Source organism: Gorilla gorilla, chromosome 2, assembly GCF_029281585.2.
Source record: "Gorilla gorilla gorilla isolate KB3781 chromosome 2, NHGRI_mGorGor1-v2.1_pri, whole genome shotgun sequence".
In the NCBI taxonomy this organism is placed as follows: Eukaryota; Metazoa; Chordata; class Mammalia; order Primates; family Hominidae; genus Gorilla; species Gorilla gorilla.
In genome coordinates, this window is record NC_086017.1 from 182,831,848 (window position 1) to 182,856,554 (window position 24,707).

General features: G+C 38.2%; 1 protein-coding gene across 3 annotated transcripts in view; it reads right to left on the minus strand.

Annotated features, from left to right (window-relative positions):
- The window catches only part of PLD1 (phospholipase D1), a 209,754-nt gene that overhangs the window by 146,362 nt on the left and 38,685 nt on the right, over positions 1-24,707 (minus strand). Inside the window, exon 1 of one of the 3 annotated variants that reach the window (XM_055381467.2) lies at positions 23,665-23,837. The exons of 1 other annotated variant lie outside the window; for it this stretch is intronic. The gene's annotated coding sequence lies outside the window, so the exon portion shown is untranslated. Of the gene's footprint in view, positions 1-23,664; positions 23,838-24,707 lie in introns of those variants that run through there. One more of the 3 variants, XM_055381468.2, reaches the window with a different exon arrangement.

Genomic DNA, 24,707 nt, shown 5'->3' on the forward strand with positions numbered 1-24,707 from the left:
GGCCTTGGCTGTGCTGATGAGCACACTGATACAAAACAGTCAATGTGGAAGATGTTCTATGTGATGGAGCAACTGGCTGCTTTTTGTGGGAAGCTATGGCCAGCCAGGAAGTGACTGCTTTGCCTTCTTCCCTGCCTCTCTTCTCTTCCCCTCTTTTTTTTTTTTTTCTCCTCTAGAATTATAACTACTCCCATTCAACCCTACTATGCAAACTTAGAGGCTCTATACAGGAAACTTGAGCTAGGATAGTGTTAGAACCAGGATTCCAAAGCCCATGTTTTGTTCATTGTTTTTTTCTGAACCATCCTGGCTCCTGCAGAAATTCATTTGTGCTGAATTTAACAGTAATTTTTAAAAAGCAAACTTGCATAATATTTACTATGTACCAGGCAGTGATCCAGGTGGTGTGCATGCATTAGCTCAATCTGTCCTTACAACGGACCTATGAAGTAACTGCTGTTCTTAGCCCCTTTTAAGCAAGGAAACTGAAGGCACAGACAGGAAAGTGACTGTCAAGGTCACACAACAATCTGATCTAATTTGCTATTATTTCTGCCTTGATTAACTTGGGCAAAGTAACTTTAGGTGGTGCTCAACTTCCTCACCTAAAAACTGAAAATTAAAATACCTGTTTTACATGAATATAAAGTTGTCTGTGTTTAGGACTTTACAATAGATAGATTAAAATTTTAAAAACTCCTCTCTCAACATTACTAAATGTCAGAAAAACAACATATTCTAAGTGACATCACCCAGAAGACAAAAACTAGCCCAAATGCCAAGGGCATTTAGATGAGGATTCTGAGTCAACATCTAAGAAGATTTATTCCTGCCCCTGTAAATGACAAGGCACATTATAAAGATTTGTATTTGAAGAGAAAATATGGGAGGATTACTCCTGACTTCAAAGCCTGTTAATAAGTCTATTACGTGTAAGTCAGACTTTGTACAACCACTGGATTGACTTAAGTCAAAGGGAAAATTCTTCTTGATAAAAGAAAGGTAGTTAATATTGCTAAAAACTGTGGTCAGACCTCTAAAATTAACATCCTTGGATGTTAAATGAATACTCAGTTTCTTCATGGCCAAGAATAGAATATTCATGCATTCCTTTCTTTCACTTCCCTTCAAAGCAACAGGGAAACAACCTCTGTTGGTGTGAGTTTTGGCAGTACAGAGAGTGTTTTCAATGATAACCCATGAATTTCACTTATGAGAAGAATGGATCTGGCAAACTCACATTGTAATCTCCTCCAAACACTCTCCAGTGCTGATTAGCTTTTGAATTCTGTCACAACTGCTGGTAGACATAGCACAATTTCAATTTTTTGGCCATCTATGTAATTACTAAAAATGTTTGTTGAGGCAGTACAGTACCATGGTAGATATGTGATTTTGAGTCAAGTAACTTGAAATATGACTCTCCTTATGGTGAAACAAGTTATTTATGTCTTTCTGTGTCTCAGATTCCTAATGTGTAAAATGGAAGTAATATTGCGTGGCTTAGAGCTTGGGCTATACTAGATGCTAAAATAATGTTAGTTGTTCCTATGCCCCTAGTTATTCTAAGAGCTATCAGTAAGACCCCTGCCCAAAGTCCATATATTCCTACCTGAATCATGTCCCCCCTAAGCACAGGAACTAGCAGCAACAGTTGGATCTGGGAATGGTCTGATGTTGTCCACTATAGAAAACACTGCTACAAAGTTCTGGAAACAAAATGAATCAAGATAATACATATGCTCCATTTCTACTGAAAACACAGAATTGTTAGGTAAATTGTAATTGTTTTAAGAAAAGATTTATTCAAGGTTAACAGCAGTGGCAGCAGCAACAAAAACAATAATGAAGAAAAAACCTACAGTGTCTAAGAATGAAGAAACTAAAGTCTGATGGGCACACTGGAACTGAAGCCGTAGGGCCCAAAGGGTTCTGGATCTCAGATAAGCATCTGAGATTACAGTTCTGTTGCCTCACATAAATTTTAGGAGATAAGATCTCAGAACCACGGGAGGCAGCAGCCTGGAAGTGACACTCTTACAAAAAAACCCAGAGCTTCAATGAGCTACACTGCCTATCTAAAAGGGACTAAATAACCACACCCAGCATCCCTGGGAAGAAACTACATGGAACTGTGGTTAACTACAAAATGAAAAACTGTATATAAAAATTATCCAAGATCACAATGTCTAGCTTTCAGTAATTGAGGTACTGCTTTTATTAGATTTACCATCCCACAGATAATTACATATTCTGGAATATATATATGAAACTGCAAGGAAACCTACATTTGGAAGAAAGAAACAGCATTGTTTTTGTCTAAGGGCTGGTCCCAGACCATGTCAACTTGAGTGACTAAAACTCGGATAGAAAGTCCATAGATTTCCAGCTTGAAGAAACAAAGAACAAACTTCACAGCAACCACAGCAGCTGAAAAGTGAGGCCAGAAATCCTAGAAAGGAGAGAGCCACAGAGAGGGAGACAGCCCCAAATTTTGCATAGGCTGACGCTTGAACTACATAGGCATAGGATACATTCCAAAGCAACTCAGCTAGTACTAAAATGACTTTAACAGATATTTCTGCTACTGCCCACCACAGGACAGATGGGGTTTGGTGTTTGAGTCCAAGCAAGTTAAATGACTGGAAAACAAAACTAAACTCAACAAAAAATCCCACCTCTGGAAAGAAGTATAAAGGAATTCAGAGTCTCTACAACATGTCAGTCACAATGTCACCTAAAACTACTACACATAGAAGAAACGGAAAGATGTGATCCATTGTGAAGAGTAGAGACCAATCCTGACATGCTGAAATTAGCTGAGAAGGATTATTTAAAGTGACTACTATAATAATGCTCAAGGATGTAAAGGAAAATATGGTTTTAGTGAACGAATAAGTAGAAAATCTCACCAGAGAAAAGAAAAAATTTGCAGGATGGGCTTAACAGCAGAATAGCAATGACAGAAGAAAGGGTCAGTAAACCTGAAGACAACAATAGAAATTATCCAATCTGAAGGACAGACAGAGGGGAAAAAAGATTTTTTTAAAAAAGGAACAGAGCCTTAGTATTGTATGTGATAATACTTTAAAAATCTAACAAGCATATAATTTGAATCCCAGAAAGATAGGGTAAAGAGAAAATGGGGCAGAAAAAAAAATGTATAAAGAAATAATGACAAAAAATTCATTAAATTTGGTGAAAGAAATAAATTTACAGGTTGAAGAAGTTCAGCGGATCCCAAACAGGAATAAATGCAAAGAAAATTACACCGAGGTACATTAAAGTCAAGCTGCTGTCATGTAAAGAAAAAAGACAATTTTGAAAACAGTCGGAGAAAAATAGCTTGTGTTCAGGAGAACCACACTAATGACGATAAACTTCTCATTAGAAATAAATGGAGGCTATAAGATTGAAACAACATCCTAAAGCTTAATTAATGTGGTACTGAATTAGCAAATAAAGGTTGCTTTTCCTCAAAGGAAATCTACTGATTCAAATTCCTAAGAATTTCTTACAGAACCTGACAATATGATCCTAGAATCTGTAACAGAGAAATTATAATAGGTAGATAAGACTTGCCCTATCAGATAGATCAATAATTATTACGAACCTGAAAGAAATAAAATTTTACATTATTGGCACAGAAATAGATGAACTGAACCAAGTACGGACCCCCCCAAAACAAACCTATTCAAATATGAGTTCCTGGCATATGACAAAAGTGAAATGAAAAAAATAATGGAGAAAAATAAACTGTTTAATAAACAATGCTGAGACTATTGGCAATTCAGAGAAATATAAAATAAAATTAGTTCTCTACCTCAAAGCTCCAATAAGAATAGTTTCCATATTATAGTCCCAAATATGAACAACAAATATTTTTAGGATTAAAGACCTAAACATGAACTACAAACATGTAAACATTTGAAATATAGAAGAATGTTCTTAAGACCTTAGCGTCAGAAAGGAATAAAAAGCACAAACCATAAAGGAAAAGCTTATAAATTCAACTACTCTAAAGTTTAAAACATTCATTGAACAAATGGGAAAATTACACACACACAAAAAAAATTTGTAAGAACCCCAGATTGGGAGAAGACATAAGTAGAACGTATAAAGAACTCCTATAAAAACATAAGAAAAATGTAAAAAATACAAGGAACAAGGGCCAGGGGCATATACAGGTAACCCATAGGAGATCAATTCTAAATTGTCAATAAAACTTTAAACATGCTCAACCTTTCCAGTAATCAGGGAAGTCGTATTGAAACAACGAGATACTATTTTACATTCATTGGATTGGAAAATTTTTCCAAGTATAAAATTACAATGTATTGGTGAAGAAATGGAACTCTCATGCACTGCTGTGAATTAAAATAACCTTTTAGAAAGTAATTTCATGGCCAAGCGCGGTGGCTCACGCCTGTAATCCAGCACTTTGGAAAGCCAAGGCAGGCGGATCACGAGGTCAGGAGATCGAGACCATCCGGCTAACACGGTGAAACCCCATTTCTACTAAAGCTACAAAAAATTAGCCGGGCATGGTGATGGGCGCCTGTAGTGCTAGCTACTCTTTGGGAAGCTGGGGCAGGAGAATGGTATGAACCTGGGAGGTGGAGCTTGCAGTGAGCCGAGATCGCGCCACTGCACTCCAGCCTGGGCAACAGAGCGAGACTCTGTCTCAAAAAAAAAAAAAAAAAAAAGAAAGAAAATTAGACAACTGAAAATATCCATCTATCAGAGAATAGGTAAATGAATGTTTTAAATGGAATGCTATACAGCAGAGAAAATAAGTGCATTAGAACTACATGTATCAACATGAATAAATGTCAATACAAAGTTTGGTGGGAAAAAGCCAGCTTACAGTTTTTGTTTAGGATTTAAAAACATAGAACAATCCTGTTATGTTGTCTATGGATAAATATATATGGAAGTATGACATAAAAACTAATTGAGGAAATGATACACAATAACTTTAGAAGAGCGGTAACCTTTAGCAAGAGAGGTGGGAGGAGAACGCAGTTAGCAAGGAGTCCAAAAGGGACTCAGTGAATTTTTATTTCTGTGGTCTCTATCATACAAATCTGACATTTTTTCTGGCTAAACCAAAGTTATCTATTTGCAGCTCTTTCCCTCTTGCTGAGCTGTAAGCTCTTTGAGAACTCAGAATGACAATAAATGAAACTTGTGGCCAGACTTCCCCGTTACATCTCCATGGCAAACATTAACCTGTGATCACAGCCTACTTTCTCTGAGCCTGCACAGACCTCCTAGTTCTTCTTACCCCACACTTCAGAGGCTTTAATATCTTGCCATCTCTGAAAGAAATCAAATCTGATCTCTCTCATATCTTTAGTATTTGTTGAGAAGAAATGAATTAAATGAGGGAAGTGAATTACATAACCAGTGGGCAGTATTTTACTATATGTGTGTATGTGTCTTAGAAAGAATAGAAATTAATGCAACTCAATTCAATTCAAAACCTGTATGGTGCACATATTTGGTGGCAGACACTGAGTAAGAACTGAGCATACAACTTTTAGACTGAAGAAACCAATGAATACAAAACCTGGTCTGTAATGCCTGGCACACATGATGATCTAGGCATTCATTTGGTCCAACCTCTTCAATGCACTGAGAAGACAGAGGCTCAGAATCATACAGACAAAGGATTGATGAGACTAGAACTCACCCCTCTGTTGCACTCTGCTTGCCCATACAAGCCTGTTTCAGGGGTGGATTATTTCTTTATAATGCAGCTTTGAACCATGTCTGAAATGTGTAAGAAAGACAACCAGATGGGCTGGATAAACTGCTTTTGTCTGAGCTGCAGCCAGACTCTGCTCAGTGGGTGTGGACAGGCTGCCAGCCTCACTGAGAAAGAACTAGTTTGGTCTTTGTTCAACCGCTGCTCCTATGCATAGTACTAAGGAACAGAGATATTCTCAGGACACCTGACTCCTGTGACGACAATCCCAAGGGTCAGAAGCACATGGGTTGCATCAATACTAACAAGAAATGGCAAGTTAAAAGGCAGGCTGCCAAACTTTGATGAACTGGAAAGAGAGTCAGTGTGCACCAGCCAGACTGATAAGCCACCTTGCTTTCCAGTGCAGCCGCTTTGCAGGGCTTCTTAAGCAGCTTCTCAGGATGACAGTAGTTCACTCAATGGATATTTATTGAACACCTTCTATGTGCTGAGCACCATGCTAGGCACTGAGAATATAAAATAACCTCATGCATTTCACTTTACCATGACAAGGGAGGCTTTAAGGGCAGAATCTCTCAATGTCCCTCACCTTATTTGTGATTTTGACTCCTTTCCCACCAAAACATTGGAAGAAGGCCCCTCCTCTGCCTCTCCTGTCTCCCACCTTTGCTTGTTTCCAACCGTCCTCTTATTATTTCATCAGTCAACTCCCTCATCAACTTCTCCTGATCCTGTGACTTTCCCCTATTACCACTTAAAACATTCTCAAGTATCTCAATTACACATATGTTCCCTTCTACCGCTTCTCTCTCCCTGTGATTCATAGTTGAGGTTTTTGTATTACGTTTCCCTGCTCAGCTGGACTGAACCAAACATGTTCCATGCTCTCCAAACTCAGCCTTTCAATAGGCTGCTCCGTCTGCAGCTTTGCGTTCCTCCAACCCCATCTTTGCCTGATTGATTCCTATCATCCATTGGGACTCATATCAGGTGTCACCTCTTCCAGAAAGCCTCCCCTGACAGCCCAGGCTGGTTTAGGTGCCTTTTCTCTCAGTGTTTCTATGGCATCCAAGTGAGTTCATTGAGTACACTCCTTTCCACTTGGTCTCTGACTCCTCTGGAAGACTGAGTTTTCTGAAGGGAGAGGCTGTCTCTAAATCCTGAGTCACTGGTGTCTATTGGGTTCTCAGTCACTGTTTCTGAGTGAATCAAATGGGAATGAATGAATATGAATAAGACTTAGAACTGATCACAGTTTGGGCAGCACAAGGAACATGTGTGCAATGCTTTCTGGGTTACAAAGCATTCTGTACACATATCTCTTAATTTTCCTAATAATCCTACAGGGGAAACTATTATTTTTAACCTTCTTTTCATTGAAGAAGCAATAACTCAAAGTGATTAAAGTCCTGACTCAGTCCTGACCCCTCAACTTCATGTTCCCTGCTTTTTCCATTTCCTGTAAGTTACTGCCTTCATATTCAGATGTATACAATTCTCCATAAACTCTCCTCATCAAAATCTCGTATCTGGAAACCAGTCTTCTCACCTTGTGTCTAACCAAACTACTTATTAGAATTGAAGATAAGTCAATTCTGGCTAATTTTAACAAAAGAAGTAAAGCTAGAAAAGCAAATAATACAACCAGAACAATAGAGATAACACTTCCATTTTTCTCCAGTGTGATGGATGAACATAAATATTAGTGATATTACATCCTTCTTCCAAGTGGCAAAACATCTCAAATGTAGGGCTTATGACAAAATGACCAGAGATTTGCCCTGTGACTCGCTCCTTATTAAAACTAGGAAATCTCCATCCTATCTGGTGAGACAGCTGTGCGGGCAACTTTTATCCAAGGTCACCCTTGAGACTCAGCTACTACCATATCTCCAACAAGGTGTTAACTCGCCACCAGCTCCTTCTAGACCTCACACCCTGTTCATGCAACTGAGAGCATGCAGTCCATCTCTGACTCTTCGTTTGCCCAAAAATCTCTGCTTGTATGTCCTTCTTTTGCAGTCATCTGGAGAAATTCAATCCTGGGCCACACGAACTATCTGCCTTCTTGGCACTTACCCCAAGGCTTCTAAACAGGAGCTGGAGAAACAGCACTCAACTACATAGACTGGTATTTATGGGGCTTTCCAGCTATGTCTCTCACCCCCTTTTCAAAGTCAACTTCCTAAGAAAGTTGTCTACTTGCTCCTTCTAGTTCATCCCTCCTCCTTCTTTAACTTGCTGCCACTGGCCTCCATTTGTACACTCCACCAAACAGCTCTCTCCAAAGTTCATAACCACCTGCATATTCCAGAATACGAAGGACACTTCCCCATTCTTATCTCACTTAATCTTTCTGTTGCACAACCCTTGACTGCATCCTTCTTGAGGGTCTCTTTCCTCAGCTTACATGTTCTCACACTCCTCTAGATTTCCTCCTCCCTCTCTGCCAACTGAGATGAAGTCTTCTTTGACGCTGTTCTTCTTGTGCTCAAAATTTACATGCTAATATTATTCAGGGTCCCAGGATTATTCTTTCTCACTCTTCTGAGGGTGATCTCATCCACTCTAATGGTTAAAATACATGCTGATGTTTCCTTTACTCAGGGATACCACTAGTGAATACATTCCTTTCCTCTTGGCTTCTGCCTCCCCTAAAAGACTGGGAGCTCCCTGAAGAGAGAGGCCATCTCTGTATTGCCCATCACTAGCATCTACTGGGCTCTCAGTAACTGTTTCCAACTGCGATCCTTGTCCTGATCTTCAGACCTATCTATCCAACTGCCTAGGAACTTCCCCATTGGGTGATCCCATAGAGCATCTCAATATGCTCAAAACAGAATTCATCATCTTCTAACCACAAAACACTCCCTCTTCCTATGTTTTCTTCTTGAAGAAAATTGGAAACATCATCTACCCAGCTGCATAAACCAGAATCCTGGAACTCATCCTTAGCAATTATCTTTCCTAACTCTCTATATCCAATCAATTAATAAATCCAGCCAAATTCTAAATATCTCTCCCATCTGACCACTGTATTTTAACTCCATAACCATGATATGTTCGAAGAAATGAAAAAGGTGCAGTGTACCTGGACATAGAGTACAAGGCAGGTGATGTGAAGGCATTTAGACTTTATCTTTCCACCCCCTTCTCCCAGAGTGGTCTTGATGCTGTGGTCCTAGAGCTAAAAAGTCTTCAGTAAAAATAAGTTTGGGCTGCCCCAAATATGATTTTGTAGGATAAGTAACATCACTTTTACTTGGTTATTTTTAATTACCCAGCTAAACTATGGTATTCTATCACAAATTTATATTCTGCTAAACAGAAAACCAGCTCTCTATAAAGTTGCTACAGGGAACAATGATTTCCAGATGAGTTTCAGCTGTGTAAAGTAATGCCTTAATGGGACCACCAGAATTCTGTCTGTCACATTTAAGAAGCAATGCAATATTTAAGGTAAACAAGCTAAACTGTATGTGTGTCGACGGTGAGGTTCAGGGGGAAGAAAGGATGGAAGGGGTAATGAAGAACATGCCAGGCTTAAGAATGCATAGGCATAGTTGACAGATTATTGATTCACCATTAAAATGGCATTAATATAAAGTGAATAAAAACATACGATGTAATCAGGATGTGCCTTAAGTTAGTAGCTGTTAAAAAGTCATTGTTATGGTACTTACATCTGCCCAAAACTATAAATAGTGGCAAAATTCATTAAATAAATGTTCATACAGAGGAACTTAAGCATACACAGTAGAAAGAGAAGGGAACAACGTGCCAGCAAAAATCTGCAAAGACAACTCCGTCAATACACTAAAAATCTTGAATTGTTCACTTTCAGTGGGTGAATTTCATGGTTTATAAATTATATCCCAATAAAGATTTTTTTAAAATCAGCAATGGCATAGGAATAATAACCTGAGTTGTAAAAATCAATCAATATTCAAAGAAAGGGCAGGTAATTTTCCTTGATCCCATGGCAGAAAAACCAGAGGCAAAAACCATTTTTACATTTCTTATAACAAAAATAGACAAATTGCCTATACTAAAAAGAAAAGGGGAAAAGACATTGTCAAAACACTTAAAGAAAGCAATCTACCGACGTCTACATTGAATATTACTTTAATTCCACTGTTTTCTTCTGAAGACTCTGCTCAGTGAGATAATTATGTTTTCACAAACACAGAAATCATACTGGGAACTATTATCGTCTTTAAAAAACTACAAAAGTATGTGTCACAAAGAAAACCATTGTAAGTTCAGAAAAAGTATGGAAGGCTCAATAACTAGAAAAAACAATCAGATAAAGAAAAGAGAAATTCTGGGTCAGTGATCATTTCCTTTTTAAGACAGGGTTCCAAAAAAATGTAGAAAAGATGGACACAAAGCAGGAATACCCAGCTCCTCAAAGGCACACACGCACTCATGCTGGGCAATTGTTGGAAAAGACACGGGATGGAAAATTTTTAGTCTCTATTAGAGAAACAAGTTAGCTCATGTAAAAACAGAGTCCTTTTGAAATCACTTTCCGGATTTCACTTTCAGAAAGATAGATGCCAAAAGTGGAAGGCATGTATATGCTCAGAATTTGATCTGCCAGAATAAAAATTGATTATACCTGCCTTTGATATCATTCAGTTCTAGTTACCCAAGAAAAAGTTTCAGCTGATAAAGAAACGAAACGAAACAAAACGAAAACCTGCCCTTTGATTTCCATCTTCAGAGATACCTCGCTCAAACACAGGAACTAAATGTAAATCACTTGGTCTTAAAAGTCAGAACATGTTCAATTCACTGATTCAGCACATGGCTTTTACTTAATTAAAGCTGGTCTGAAACCAGCTTTGTTTCCTTATAGCTACACAATATAAGAAATAGCCAATGAGCACGTGGACAGAAAGGGCACTGGCCCTGGAGTCAAAAGTTTTAGATCTTAGCTCAACTCTGGGGACTCTCAAATAAACCAATTAAATCTCCTCTGAAATTAAAGAGCTGGCTTTTAATCTTTCCATCTCTACCTTAACATGCCAGGCATGTGGTAGGTGTTCAATAAATGCTTCCTGGATTATTACTACTAATAGCTAATAGTTAGCAAGCACTTATTAAGTATGTACGTTATATTAATCATCACAATAACCCTATAGTGTAAATTTTCATATTATTTGCATGTCATAACTTCAGAAACTGAGGTTTAGAGGGATTGGTCATGTGCTCAAGTGACTCAGCTGGTGGGTGGCAGAAAGATGACCGCAGGGCCCAATTTCTTAATCAATGTGCACTGCCCCCTATCTGAACTTAACTGGACACTGGCCAAAGTAATCATAGTGATCAATGAACAAATGTTGCTCCTCCATTTAATCTCTGTTTTATTGCTCACCTTTCCCCACCATCTGTCTCTCTGGGACTGTTGACAATTAAAACCTAGAGATCCTTGCTACTGAGAGTGTGGTCCATGGACTAGCCTTGTAGGCATCATCCAGGAGCTTGTTGGAAATGCAAAACCTTGGCCACACTCTGGAAACAGAATCTGCATTTTAACAAGACATCCAAGTGAGCCATATGCATATCAGCTTCCGAGACACTGGTTTAGACTAGATCCAAAGTAAAACACTTCCTTCATGATAGGAGGAAAGAATGTCCAAGAAGGAAAATATGACAGAAGCGTTGTGCCCAGAGAGAACAAAACCAGCTGGCTTTGGCTGTATCAGGACCTTCCTTCTCCTGGATAGTGACATATGGATATTTGTAAGTCAGGACCTATGAAGATCCCCAGAGAACTGGTGACAGAAGCAATAACTGAATCTATAGGGAGTGTATCTATCATTCTACTTCTCTCTGAAATTTCCAAACCTGTCTTTAGAAGCATGTATCATGTAGCAAATAAAAATACATTAAGTCTTTGGCAAATACAGAATCACTCATCAGGCAGAGTAGAGCTGCCCTGTGGATTGATAAAACTCAACATGTGTATGATATTACCACCTTCCTTCACAATCCAGCAGTTGCTTCTTGTCAAGGCCACTTTTTCCTTTTAAATATTAACACAATTTTTTTTTTAGCACATACACAACACTAAGGCTAACAAACGAGCTTAAACTGGATTTAAATGAGTTTTTTTCAGTAAGGTTTATGGTTTTGTTTTTAAGCGGTATGCCTTATTCAGGCAGAAGGTCCTGCATTTTTGGCTGAGAGGTGCAGGACAGTAGCTGTCCTCTCACAAGAGAGTTCATTTTGCTCAATAACTCCACCTATAAAAGTCATGCAAATAATGGAATGAAGTTATATTTTGATGATATCCAGATACTGAAGATACTAATTTTTAGTATTACTAATTACTGAAGATACTAATTTTTTTTCCTTTTCATTCAAGAAAGATAATTTTACACTTACTCTTTGAAAGAGAAATTCTATGGAATTTTCTTCTTCTAATTTAATTCCAGAATACATTCTCTCAACCCTATGCCCTCATACTAGTAACTTGATGGTTAGCGGGTAAGTAGGTAGTAGTAGAACAACAGAAAGGGAAATTTGGGGAGCAGAAAAGGGAGAAAAAGAAGAAAAGGGAACCTTCTAGTTTCCTAATAGAAAAGCTAGAGAATTCCATTCCTGAAAATTAAAGATATTTTACACATTTGTGTATGTACGTGGCTTTGTGTTTATACACATACCGTTTTGTTTCATGTAGCATAATCAAATCTATTGCTAATTGTTTAGTTAATATTTACTTATTCAAACATCTTTTTAACATCTTGCCCAATATTCAATCTACATTTTACTTAGCAATTAGCTTGTCTGGCAACTTGCTGTTTTATTTCTTTTCTTAACAAAAACCCAACACTGATGTTCTAACAGAACAGTCTTACTGTCCTTTCGGTTATTGTCATTTCTCTTGCTTCCCCAAAGGCAAAAACTCTGCTATTTTACTTGCAAAAGCAAGACTGATATTTCATTATTGCTACAAAAGGGTCAAGATAGAGTTATCGAACCCTAATAACTCCACCTATAAAAGTCATGAAAATAATGAAAGGAGGTTTTAGTAGAAGCCAAGATGTATATTTGACTTTTTTCTTTATTCCCGTTTTAAAAATAAATTACATTTATTTTTTAAAATTACATTTTTACAGATCTACACTTCCTAGAACTAAGAGACTGACACAGTATACAGGTAGAAATTCTTTCTTTTATTGAGTTTTATCCTTTTTGTGATTTAAAATCTAGCAGGTGGTTTCTTTTCCTTAATGCCTTCAATTACACATTCTTCACACTTTCTGCTGTCACTTTCCCTGCCTTCATCTAGTGATAACTAGAATAATTAGAATGGATTTCTTGCTAATCAATCATCTAGGTATTATCTTCTAGAAAGTTTGCAAGACATGCCTCCTTCAACCACCGTGGTTCTATAAAAAGAATTGCTTTTAATTCTCAACACTCTTATTCTGTTACTGTCATGAGACATCCTCTAGTTTCAGAGAATTTCTATAAACTGCCTAAAATAACCTAGGATTTTACAATGATGGAAAAGGAAGAAAGTGAGCATGCTCAAAGTCAGAGGATGAGAGGGAAGCAGAGCAAAGTCTGGGGCAGTGCAACCCAAGGTGTCTGGCTCAAGGCGGAGTCCAGAGGCCACTGCAACCTGGAGACACATGTTAATTACCAAGGGAGCACCTGGCAGGGTAACTCACCAGCCTGAGTCAGCCTAGGATGGGAGCTTAAGGGGGACCTGAGGAACTCCAAGAGAGAATCACATGCATGAGTTTTCCACAAGAGACCCAAGTTCCCAGCCCAAGTGAGACAAGCAATGGATCGTATTAAAAGCTAGTAACAATTTTGCTGAAGCAACCTCTTGCTGGTGGCATTGTTAATGGAGACACCATTCTCAGGCAAACTTTAGTAGGATATTTGAAGAGCAACAAAAGCATTTATACTTTTTGATCTGGTAATCACACTGCAAAAATATGGGGAAAGGGACATACACAGAGTTGTTCCTTGCTAAACAAAAGAGACAAAATTTAATAAGATAAATGTATACATCTTCATTTAAGTTTAAACACACGTATACATGTATAGGCTGGCAGTTGCCTGGACTAGCAGCTATTCTTGTGAGAAAGCCCTGGGAATTTTGGATCAGCCAACATCACGGCAGGGCTACTTGGGAGGGAGCAGAGCAAGTGGTAGGAACACACTTTATAGTCAGGCAAAGAAGGGTCTGGATATCCCCTTCTACAGACCATGGCAAGTCACTCACTTTCTAATACATCCAGCCATCCAACAGTTAAAAGGCCTTTGAAAATGCAGAGCTTCCTAAAAAAGGAGATGCTTCATCAGCCCCTGAGTTTCCCAGAGCCAGCACTCTCCAAAAGAGCCTCCTTGGTCTCAGAAAACACACACTGGCATCTACCTCAACTTCAGAATTGCACACCTGACTCTTCCTCCTCCAGACCTAGGCAAGACCTCCACCAGAGCAAAACCAGCAAAAAGCAAGGAGAAGAATATGGTTTTACCAGGGTGTCTGGTGCTGTAACTATGCACAAGGGAGGCAGACTCAGGTTGGATGGAGAAGCCTGGAAAATTCAAACTCAGGTGTCAAGAAGCAGTGTTTCCTAGGATTTACAGAGTGGGAAAGTATTAAGTCTAGTGCTCAGAGTAGGCACGTGGTAAGTCCTGAGACTCCCAGATAAAATGACCAGCACCTGGGCTCAGTCTGTGAAGAATGTTCCAGTTGGGCCTATAATTAATCCATTTAAGATGCGGACCAGTTTTTATGAATCACAACAAACCCTTGGTAAGATCCACTTTCTTTCCTTCAGATGCAGGCCAGCCTCTTTGTTTCCCCAGTTAACACACATTTTCTTAAATTAACCCTCTATCCACACATTAAGAAAAAATATCTATACATACTCCATGAAAACTGCAAGGTCTCAGATTAATACAGAAACGTAACTTTATACTCTATCTTCTTATCAGCATTCATTTGAACACTGGTATTAAGTTTACTGTGAACTTTATCATTCAACCATATGTAAAATGTTACGATCATTTTATTTACATTTCTCTGAGCAAAGGTGGTGGGTATCAACCTTGTCCAACAGACGAGCACCTTACTTACATCAGGATATTAGCGGACACCAAGTGAAAATGAATGGTGCAGTAACCAAGTGCAAGGGCTTCACAGTCTTATTCCCCAGATGATGCTACTTTTGGTCTAGGAGAAGCCATAGGCTTTTTGGTTGTCTTCTTCAGCCCTCAGTTAATCAATGTTTGTCTACACATTTTATATCCAAAAACATCTCTAAAATCAGATATAGTTAAATATCCACATGAAGTAAGATCAAGTTCCCTCTTCCACTGTATTGAGAAGCTACTAAGTGTCAGGGGCTGGGATGGGGTTTAGGAACACAAGCTAAACAGAGCTCTCTCTCAGGGGCTCACAAGCCAGGGGAGGACACAGTGAATTCTCAAGAGTGTGAACAGAAGTGTAGCGGGGACCCAGAGGAGGAGCTGCTCAACATCTGGGCATTGGGGAAGGTTGCCGCTGATAAAGCACCTTGGACAGGAATCTTGAAGACCACTTAGGAGCTCACGTGAGTGGAAAGCCCATTCCAGGAGAGAGGAAGGGGTATGGTGGGTCGGACTGTGCAATCTAAGGAACAATATATGCATCTCTGGATGTCTGAGCCAGAAAGTGAGTTAGGTGAGGATAATGATAATTGTTTTCAGATATCTGAAGGACTAGCTGATTAGGCATTTGGTTCTCCATGTAGAAGATATTACTAGACTTGGGAGGGTAAGGGGGCAGCGATAAGAGTATAAATTTAAGTTTAACATGTGTGAGAACATTCTATAAAACAGAACTATTAACAAGAAAACTAGTTGCCTTAAGTAAGCAATTTTACTTCCTGATTACATAGTTTTGGAGTCATTTTGGATTCTAATTCTAACTTAGCTCATAGTAAGTGCTTATGATACATATAAATAGTAGCTATTCATATTGTGAGATGGTGAACTCACTCTCACACTCTGAGTTCCAGCACCATAGCACACCAGATTGTCTTCTATGGCAAAGTCTCATGCCCCAGTGTGAGTGTGGACCAGAAACCATCGAAGGTCCTTCCCAGCCTGGGACTCTCATTTGGTTGTCTCTGCTCATTTATGATTTGGCATTATTCCCTCAACTCACACGGAAAGACACTGAAAGAAAGGTTTATTAAAAACATGCTATAGACCAGGCATGGTGGCTCACACTTGTAGTCCTAGCTACTCGAGAGGCTGAGGTAGGAGGATTAGCTTGAGCCCAGGAGGTCAAGGCTGTGGTGAAGTTTGATGACACCACTGCACTCCAGCCTGGGCAAAAGAGCAAGACTCTGGCGCTAAAACAGAGAAGAAAAGAAGAGAAAGAGGAGGAGAGGAGAGGAGGGGAGGGGAGGGGAGGGGAGGAGGGGAGGGGAGGAGGGGAGGGGAGCGGATGGGAGAGACAAGACGAGGAGAAAAAAGGAGAAAAGAAAAGAGAACCTGCTATATACATGTTGGCTATCATTACTACTGTTATTATTTCCTCTGATATTATCTTTCTATTAACACAATTATTCCTGATCCCTGATTTTAATGTTTTATTCTTGGGTGTATGTATGTGTATATGTTTAATGTTATGCAAATATTCTTGTAAGCCAATTCAAATCCTTGGTATAGCATAAAGTCATAAAAATAGAACAAAATAACATTATACAGCTTATTTTCTTTCTTTCTTTCTTTCTTTTTTTTTTTTTGAGATAGAGTCTTGCTCTGTCTCCATGCCGATGAAGTTGGTAGGTCTTCCTAGGAAGCAGTAATCAGCCTACCACCTCTTTCTCAGACATCATTAGGTAAATGCTGAATGGCATTAGCTTTTAGTTTTTACCAACCTAGGAGAAATGGAAATATAATTTCATACATCATTACTAAAATGGGTGATCAAAGCTCACTGTAGCCTTGAACTCCTGGCCTCAAGCAATCCTCCCACCTCAGCCTCCCAAATAGCTGGGACCATAGTCACATGCCACCACGTCCAGCTAATTTTATTTATGTTTTTAGTAGAGATGGAGTTTCTCTATGTTGCCCAGAGTGATCCGAAACTCCTGGGCTCAAGTGATCCTCTTGCCTAGACTCCCAAAGGGCTGAGGTTACAGGCATGAGCCACTGCGCCCGGTCTACAGTTTATTTTCGATGACACATAATAATCACTAATATTCATTTAACACTTATAATGTATGGGGCATCATGATAAGCTTTTTATATACATTATTTCATTTAATTCTTACAAGAACCCTCTAAGGTAAGTACGATTATTATCCCCATTTTATAAGGCAACGAAGTTGACTCTTAGAGAAGTCATATAATTTGCTCAAGGTCACAACTAATAAGCAATGATCTAACCCAGTAATTTTGCAACATGGCCTACAACACACTCACATTAATGAGTATGTACTTTTCTTTAACTTTGAAAAGTTAAAGAGTTAGACACTCCAGAGGCCAAAAACAAGTCATTTAATCCAATAAAACAGTTGGCAGCACTGACAGAGTTCATTTGGTCTTAATCTCACACTCAGGACACTGTTGGGAAGATGGGGCCTGCAGAGTAACCAGGTCATGTTTGTCTACACGGTCTTTGAAAATCAAATCAAAATTTTCAGGATTCTCACATATTGCATGATTCCATTCATATGAGATGTTCAAAATGGGCAAATCAAGAAAGAAAGAAAGAAAGAAAGAAAGAAAGAAAGAAAAGGAAAAGAAAAGAAAGAAAGAAAGCTGTCTAGAGCTAGGGGAGGAAAAGAGAGAGGTAGGGAGGATGGGTACAAAGTCTCCTTTTGGAGTGATGAAAATGTTTAAAAAATGGACTATAGTTATGGTCACACAACTCTGTAGATATTCAAAAAACCAATGAATTGTATACTTTAAAGGGCTTAACTTGATGATCTGTAAATTATACAATATCAATAAAGCTGTTAAAAAACGATTTCCAGAGCTCAGTATCAAGTGTTCTCTAGTCACTCCATGCAGCTGCCGTCTTCCAGAACAAACATAGAAACCAGATGTGTGTAAAGTAAGCTTGTACCCAAGAACAAAATGTTCCAACAACAATGATGAGAGTAATGAGCATGCTGGTGAAGTTGGTAGGTCTTCCTAGGAAGCAGTTATCAGCCTACCGCCTCTTTTTCAAACATCATTAGGTAAGTTCTGAATGGTGTTAGCTTTGAGTTTTTACCAACCTAGGAGAAATGGAAATAAAATTTCATTCATCATTACTAAAGTGTGTGAAAACGAGCAGAATATTATAAAGAGCAGCAGAGGGGGAATCAAAGGACCCCAAAAGATTCCATTTGAATCTACTACGACCTTGTAGACTTGAGGACTCAATCATTTTGGGCTTCAGTGACTTGATCTGTAAAATGAGGAAGGGGAAGAATGAAGTCAGCTACTCTAAGGTTTTCTTCTGTCTTCAGCATTCCAGTCAAATCGTCCCTTCTAAGGATTGTCTTGGTATGCTGACTTGTCCCTTTCATCACATCATCAACTGCGTTTAGACCAAAGAAGTGTTATCCAGACATCTAGACATATTGAAAATCTCTCAAAGAATCTTTCCTGGACTGATGTTTCAAGTATTTACGTGAACTTCCTCCGTATCCTTTATTAAATACACTATCTACCTTATAATTTAATTAGCTATAAAAACCTAACTAAAATTTTAAGCCTGACACAGAAAAAGTCAAAAAGGTGTTTCCTAACATGATGTATAAGGGCAGCAATATAATTGTTCTCCAAAGTAAAATGATTCTGTCCTTTATAAAAATTCATTTTACCTCAACTCTAACCTGTCACTTCTAATCAATTTTAATTTTTATTATAAAAATGATAAATTCTCATCTAAGAAAACCTTAAATATATACAAATTTAAGGAAATTAAAATCAGTTTTAGAGCCAATACCTTAAATAGATTAAGAGTAATGTTAGTCTACTGTTTCTACTATTATATGTTGGTATAGTCTCACTTTTTTCTCCATGAATAGTTTTTCCCTTTTTAAAAATGAATATAAAGTAATCATTTTTAAAATACCAATATGTAGAAAAGTATAAGAAGAAAATATAAATCATCAGAAATCCCACCTTCAAAATAACCCCTAAATCCCTATTAACTTAAGGTGATCATCCATTCTATTGTCTCTGTAAGCATAACACACACATAGAGAGGTATATTTTAAACACATTCAGATGTGTGATGGAGAGATAGTTTAATATCCATTATTTTAACTTAAATATCTATCATCACCATTTCCTCCTATTACAATTTTCCATAAATAAAATTGTGATGGTCCATCATGCAATTTTCTTCTGCTACTCTATGTTTTTATTATTTGCAACTTTTCATGGTAATAAATAATGCTTTAATTAACATTTTTATACTTAAAGCTTCTACACTCCTACCTAGAAAATTTTAATCTATTGACTTTTTCCTTTTGTGATTTCCTCTATTGATTTTGGGAAGAGAAAGTGCTTACCCATTCAAAGATTAGAATTTTTATTTTTTCATTTCTTTTCTTTCTTTTAAGTTAGCTCCTTAATCTGTCTGTTATCTTGTTCTATATTGTTAAAGGTTCTAAACTTATTTGTAACACGTTTAAATTTTAGCCAAATTGGGTAGAAGTTATTTGCCCAATATTTTTCAAATGCACATTTATGTCTTTTAAAAAAATATATGTCTCATAATCTTGGTTATCCACTAAACTTAAGGAAGCCTTCAAGACTGCCAAATAACCAGAGCTTTGATTACTAGCAGGAAGTCATACTGGGCAGAAATAAAGAGGACACTCCTACTGGCCAAATTAAAACTAAACAATCAGAAAAGTCCAAGTTCCTAGCTTTAGTGGCTTTATTATTTTAGCCTTAAAAAGTCTCTAAAATTCCAAAAGTAGCTTAAGTGGTTAAAAGACAGTATTCAACGCAGTGGGCTATTCTCCATATGGCCTGGCCACTACTGGTCTCATTTACGGGCCATGGGCAACCTCTATATCCTGCCATTTGGTCACCTGGTTCTTGCCACTGGTCACGAGCAGAGTAGGTGAGAAAGTGGAGCACAAGCTTACCAACCCAAGTAGAGAAAGGACACAAATGGCTTGCCTTGCTGGTTGACAGTAAGTCAACAGAGCATCTTCTAAATGAAGAGCAGCACAGATGTCAGTATCTACATGGTTGTTTCTCAATAATAAATACTGGGTTATACTGGATATAATACAATCCAAAATGTATTAGGTTGTATTTTTTTCTTATATTTTTCTAATATTGGATTATATTTTCAGTTTTTCCCCCTCCACAGCACCTTCTGATGCACAACACTGTCATAGCTGCCTACTAGTTGCTCTGACTTAGGTCAATCTAACTTTCTTGGATAGTTTCCTCAACTGTAAAATGGAGATAATAAAGAAAATCAACCACTTAAGGTTGTTGTGAGGATTAAGGAAAAGGCTTAGAACAGGCCGGGCATGTTTACACGGCTCATGCCTATAATCCCAGCATTTTGTTTACATGGCTCATGCCTGTAATCCCAGCATTTTGGGAAGCCAAGGTGGGAGGCTGACTTAAGACCAAGAATTTGAGGTTGCAGTGAGCAGTGATCGTGCCACTGCACTCCAGCCTGGGCAACAGAGTGAGACTCTGCCTCAAAAAAAAAAAAAAAAAAAAAAAAGAGAGGGGGGCTGGGGCTTAGAACAGTGACTGCACTTAGGAAATGACTTTTATGTGTTCATTATTATTATTATTATTACCACTATTCTACCACTTCTGCTATGACTATTACTACTACTGGGGTAGTACTACTACCCCAGAAATGCCGGGTCAAACTTAAATTGGGTTCTTCAGAATGAAACAGGCAACTGGGGAGCTCTGTGGTCAGATCAGCTCCAGGAGTATACTCTATCCTCAACTTTTGCAATCCCTCTGGGAAGTTAAGTATTTACCGACATTACTAAAATAGTGAATTTCCAGGGTGGGTGGCATCACAATCTCCCACATTTTCTGTTACGTAACCATAAGACCTACGTGCACACAAGCACCTGGTTCTTGAGGGGGGAAGGAAAGAACCAGGAGGTTAGGCATGGAAAAGGCAGATGTGGCACAGTTCATTTTAGTCAATATATGAAGCTGACAAGGCTATAGACTGCAGATGAAAAGCCTGCACCTCCCAAACCATACGCTGCAAAGATCAAGACTATGTGTGATCACACAGGAACAAGGAGTGATCCGGGCTGTGAACGGAACTGGTCCATCAGGTGAAAATCTACCAAGGTTCGACGGTCAGAAAATTCACCTCTAATACCACTACTACTCCTAGTTCTTCAATTCTTTCCTCAGAGTCCTGATCTTCTACTGCCATGCAACTTCCTCAACGTTTGGGGCGTAGCCAATTCAAGTTTAAAAAGTTTGCCTAAGAATTTATCTCCAGCTTTGAAACTCAGATTCATTTTATAAGAAAATTGGCATCACATCCTTCTGGGTCATAGCTAGGTCATAAACCATCTGAGATGTGTGAGACGTCTAAATCACTTTGAATATCAACAAGAAAGCATGTTGGATAAAAATTAATTAGCACAAAACTCAACTTAAAATTAGATGGTATGTTATGAGACAAATGCTCATCTCTTATTAGCCAAAAGACCCAGATATAACAAAATTAAGCCAGTCCAGCAGAATGAGAGCAAGAGTGCAATGTGTGTTCCAAACCTAGAATCAGGAATAATCTAAGGTTTGCTTAGACACTTTATCCCAAATTTACAGATTTTGAACTCTCTACTGTACAGTCCTTTTTTTTCTCCCACGTTTGGAGGAAACATTTTAATGTGTATATTCTCTGGGAAAACCCTAAAATCTGGTTTTTAGGGAGTTCCCCTCTTATCTAATCCTTTGCCACAGTATTTTTGTTTCGAATCTGTGGTCTTTGCTTTGTTACCATCTCTAGATGAAAAGCTATGAAGCACTTGGGAACACAGAAACTGAGATCCACAAGATACAAATGAGTTTCATGTAAGTTTTTAAAGACCTTTATCTGTACCCATCAAGCACAAACAAGTAATCAACGACTAAAATGTCTTAATATTTCTCTCTAAAATCATCAGGCAGCTACAATCAGGTGGACAAGTCATTCCTTAAAATTTAATATCATTTAATAATTAATAATTGCACAATAGCATATATGTGTAGTAATAGCATATATATGGCATATATATATAAAACTTAGCAAAGTCATAGCAATCTTTGCACTTTTGGGAAAGCTAAAATGATGTAATAAACTTACTGTTAAAGAAAATATCTACAGAGGCAGGGGCAATAACACAGCTGTACAATTGTGTCTTAGGGGGTATAAAATACAGTCCATTTTGTAATCCCGAAATGGCATGCAGCCATAACATTGTAACTTCAACTTAGCACTGATGGGGAAAGGGATCCTTAAAGTTTAGCATATCACCTCAAAGATCTTTTTAAAGTACCTATTTCTGTCTCCCTTCCCCCTCAATTTTTTTTAAGCAGAGAAGAACATGAAAGAACCGACCCTTTCTAATACACTGTATTTCCCAGTGGGGAAAAAAGGAGAATAAAATGGCAATAACAGAAGCATATTAGCATATTTAAAACACTACTACATTACCCTGAACTAAAGCATCCTTAAAATAACATGAAAGCAAGAGAAACTATATTTCATAAAGTGTTGCAAACTTTAAAACACCAAATTGAACTACTCCTATAGAACAATTTCAAGCCAGATTGCTTTGGTGGCAAATTAATAAAGGCAGAATTGCTCTTTAGATCTTTAAATTAACGAGATTAAGGAAGACAATGTCTTTCTCTGTGCTTAATTATATTGACTTAATTTCTTAATTACTATTAACTATACTTTTATGTTTTACAAGTCACACTCCATTTTTACAGCTGTTCTTTAATCCTCGGGTAATCTCGTATTCTGAAGAATCACTTGAGAATAAAAACAACAAAACTGAAGACAAAATTCAATTGGGCTTAATCCACCTGTACATTCTGCCTGAATCAATTCTTATGCCAGTATTTTGAGGCATTCCAGAAAAGTGCCAGACTTTTCAAACAGAAAAATTAAAATGATATTCTGGTTCACTGAAACTCCAAGGAGTAGGCCTGAAGAAAAACCGTGCATCAGACAAGCACGCACCAGTGTGGTGAGGGAGGACAACCCCAACTGGCGCCCAACACCCCACTACTTAACGTTTCAAAAAATAAAGTCAACTGTGTATAAAATAATATTTATACCTAGAAGGTCTAGTGCAACGACACAAAGAAAGCAATTATAAGAAAGGAACTAGGCTGGGCAAGGTGGCTCACGCCTGTAATCCCAGCACTTTGGGAGGACAAAGCAGGCAAATCGCTTGAGCCCTGGAGTTGGAGACCAGCCTGGGCAACATGGCAAAATCTGGTCTCTATAAAAAAGTACATAAAAAAAAATTAGCTGGGTGTGGTGGCATGCACCTGTAATCCCAGCTATTCAGGAGACTGAGGTGGGAGGATCGCTTGAGCCCAAGAGGTTGAGACTACAGTGAGCCATGATCATTCAACTGCACTGCAGCCTTGGCGACAGAGCAAAACCCTATCTCAAAAGAAAAAAAAAAAAAGGGGGGGCGGGGGCAGGGCTGATATTTACTAACAAGACCTCTGGACTGCAAATCCAACACAGATACTAATATGTCATTTCCTCTTGGCTTCCAATTGTATTTAATGTGGTCAAAAAATGCATATATTATAAGGAGAAACATAACCCCCTAAACCTCTGCAGGATAAACAAACTCACATTATTTTCTAAAAGAACGCAGCAACCCAGTCTGTCCCATCATCACACCGTGAGCTCAGAAAGAAAATCTGACACACGCAGCAGAAAGTGCAAAACGTTATTTACTAACCTGGTGCCCCTGTGAAAGTAGTTGCTCCATATCACCTTAAAGAAAGAATCCTTACTATGAAACCAATCTCCAAGGCAGCTGATAGCCAAGAGGTGGCAAAATCGACTACCCTGAGAATCCAAACAAATGGGCAAAACCTTCCTGTTCCCAAGCCCAGTTTTGGCTGACTCCCTCAAGGCAACTTAAGTCATAGCCAAGCCCACAAAGCACTTTAGCCTATAAGCTTTAGTAATGAACTTGAAACCACTCCCCATATGTTAAATAGACACCGGACTGCTGTGAGAAATAAAACCCACATACAGAATGAGCTACAGCTTCAGGCTGCACTTTTGTACTTGCTGCCCAAGAAAACCATAACACAAACTTAAACAAAGAGAACTCTCACTCCCTTCTCTCCCCTCAGACACTGCATTAAAGTGAATGATTTATTTTAAGCAAGGGGATACAGTCTGCCCTCCATTAGGGCCATGAAATGACTTTTATATTGTTCAAGTTGTGTGGCAGTTATGGAACAGATAGCACTGTAATTTCACACTGCATAAGAGGGACATATGAAGTTATCGTTTCTGAGAATCAAATGTAGATAGTATTACTATTTTCAGATAACATTGAATAAGCTTAAAAACCTCATCAAATCCAATGATTAACATAAGTTCAACAGGAAATTTTGTCAAAGAACCTTCTAACTTCTGATTCTGACTTAGGGTCTATAAATCTTAAAAACATTCTTATAATTCAGTTTCACCACCTACATTTAGAATGGATGTATAAGCTAAGACATGTCTTTTAACATGGATCTTTAAGCTGCCTTTTAAAATGGAACTTAATACCACTCACTAAGATTTCAAAATAAGAAATTTATGTTTCATTCTAGAAAAATGTAGTCAATCAATTCCTTAAAGCAGCTAGATCTTAAAACAGTCAGTAATGTTCTAGCATATTGCTAGAACATCAGCTTTTTAACACAATGTGTTCACAGTATACTTATTTTCCCCTAGTTTTCAACTCCAAGAACAGTTTTAATTCTAATGGCTTGTTGCCAT